This window comes from Triticum dicoccoides, chromosome 5B (assembly GCF_002162155.2).
Source record: "Triticum dicoccoides isolate Atlit2015 ecotype Zavitan chromosome 5B, WEW_v2.0, whole genome shotgun sequence".
Lineage (NCBI taxonomy): Eukaryota > Viridiplantae > Streptophyta > Magnoliopsida > Poales > Poaceae > Triticum > Triticum dicoccoides.
This window is the reverse complement of record NC_041389.1, coordinates 57,847,412-57,850,205: the sequence shown is the minus strand read 5'-3', so window position 1 is coordinate 57,850,205 and position 2,794 is coordinate 57,847,412. Positions and strand designations below refer to the sequence as shown.

The 2,794-nt window shown below is 41.1% G+C and overlaps 1 pseudogene; it reads right to left on the bottom strand.

Annotated features, from left to right (window-relative positions):
* Positions 1-254: 254 nt before the first annotated feature.
* On the bottom strand, positions 255-2,639 carry LOC119309039 (annotated as a pseudogene).
* Positions 2,640-2,794: the final 155 nt, after the last annotated feature.

The window sequence follows — 2,794 nt, the reverse complement described above, 5'->3', positions numbered from 1 at the left end:
AGAATTTCTATTATGTGACTAATGGAGATTAGGGCAACCCAGCTTGAAGAAAAATAAGTATATGTAGTGAGTGACCACATTATGAAGGAATTAGTTCTTCAATGAAGAAACAATCAACCATGTAATAGACATACTTTGATTAGAAACATAACATTCAAGCAACAACAAATTGAAGCACACACAATGTTCGAACATACACAACACACACGCATGTTATACATACCAACTCTTTCACACGTAAACTGTAAGTAAGACTATCGAGGGTAGCTTGCGAACAACACAAACTCTTCTTCTTGACTATATTGCCTGCTCGTGTCCTCTAAGCTTGTCCATCTTATAGGTGATGTATACCTCATTGCCGAATAGCTCCCCTCATATGTTGCATCCCGAACCCGAAAATGCTCTTTGGGTCCTTGAAGTGCTCCTAGTGTCATCTCCACCGACATCATAGTTGGTCGCTCCTCTGCTCTTAGCTTTATGCACGACATAGCTAGAGAAGCTACCACTTCAACTTGGCTACCTCCCTCCTCAATTACTTGTGGATCTAGTATTTCTACCAATTTACCTTCTGCAAGTAGTTCAACAAATTGTGCAACTAGCCCATCACCGGTGGAGGATCTATATATAATTGGCATCTTCCTTGTAAGCAACTCAACGAGAATAACTCCAAAGCTATAAACATCACTTTTTTCTGTTAGACGGCCACAATAAACGTACAGAGGATCTAAATATCCCAATGTTCCATGCACCACCGTTGTAATTGTTGTTTTATCTTTAGGAATGTACCTTGAAGCTCCAAAGTCAGACACCTTCGCTGTCAAAGCATCATCAAGAAGTATATTGGTGGACTTTATATCTATGTGTATTACATGGACAGAAATACCCGAATGAAGGTAAGAAACGGCCTTGCCAATTTCTGCTGCAATCCTTAATATGTCTCGCCAAGGTACCGATCTTAGTGGTTTCTTGTGAAGATAATCACATAGGGTTCCATTGGAAATGAACTCATAAGCCAACAAGGGGACTTCTGTCTCAAGACAACATCCAAAAAGCTTTACAATGTTCCTATGATTGATCTGTGAGAGTATCGAAACTTCATTTATAAACTCGTTAATCTCACTCTTGACCACAATATTTGACTTTTTGATTGCAACAACATGCAAGTCTGATAAAATTCCTTTGTATACGTTACCATGCCCTCCACCACAAGCTTACGAGTTGGGTGAAACTTGTTTGTGGCCTTTTCTAGCTCCCTTAGAGGCATGATCATCCTCTCTGCAATATCTGACCTATGAGATACTAATTTTTGCAACAATTGTCCATGATTTTGATTGAAGAACTTTTGTCTCAACTTTTGTTCCTTTTGATGCTTAAGCTTGCGGACTATTATGTTTGAGGCAAGAAATAAAATTAGAATAGTTGGGCCACTAGAAACTGATAAGCCAATGATTAAACCTGCAAAAAAATAGACCGATGGGCACGTAATTAGCGTATGCGGTGACATGACCCAATAGTAGTTGAAGGAACAGATATGAGGTTGGACTCAGGGTTTGAAGTCTTGTTAAGGGGAGAGGTATCACCCAATTGACCAATAATCTACTAACTATACCATGTTCAAATTTCAAAAATATCAAAATCTAGCCAAAACTATGTCTCAAATTGAAGTGACGCAACTAATAGGAGGGGTCAATATTTAACCCATGTAAGTCCGCTAACTAGCCACTAACCAAAATCGCAGGTGGTTCGCATGAGAAAGGACGTAGTTAATAGTATGTGTGGCTAGAGAGAGTGTTGGCTTCTATTTCAAAATTTTGAAATGCATTATCTGTTAGTAGTAATGTAAAAAAAATGTATGTTTCATGGCATATTTAATCGTACATATATTCTTATAAGTTTCTTCTTTTATGCATCTTTAAAAAAACTTTCTTATTGATTGTGTTCTTTGCTCGTCTATAAAATGGCGGTATTCCATTCTTATATAATTGTGGGTTGCAACTGATTTATTTAGGGATTGTCTCCACTTGAAATAATGAAGAAATCTGCATTGCTTCAACTTAGTAGTAGCGCAGGTTTATAACCCTCCCTACTACTATGGCATGTCCCGGGAGGGGGGGGGGCACGGTAGAGACCGTTTAGTAGTAGCGAGGGTTAAAACCCCGCGCTACTACTATCAACTTAGTAGTAGTGAGGGGTAAAACCTGCGCTACTAGTAAGTAGCAGTAGCGAGGGGTATAAACCTGCGCTACTAGTAAGCATCTGTGTATAGGCTTTTCCCTAGTAGTGCATCCATATTACACTTGTATCACCATCTCTTCGCCGAACTAGTGCACCTATACAATTTACCATTGTATTGAGTGTGTTGGGGATACAAGAGACTCTTTGTTATTTGGTTGCAGGGTTGTTTGAGAGAGACCATCTTCATCCCACGCCTCCCATGGATTGATAAACCTTAGGTCATCCACTTGAGGGAAATTTGCTACCGTCCTCCAAAACTCTGCGCTTGGAGGTCCAACACGAGTCTACAAGAAGAAGGTTCCGTAGTAGACATCACGCACCACCACGTCCCTGACTACATGATGCTTACTTGCACCAATGGCACCACAACGGCTACGTCAACATCTTCATCCCTGACCCGACATCGACCACGGTGTCCCTCGCATGGCTACACTGGCCCAAACTCTCGGCTACCTCGACATCGACACAAAGGGGTATCGTCTTGCTTGAGCAACTCGTCGGTTTTCCTCTGTAGTCAACGCGTTCGCGGCGTGACACCGTCCATGACACTCCCGCTACG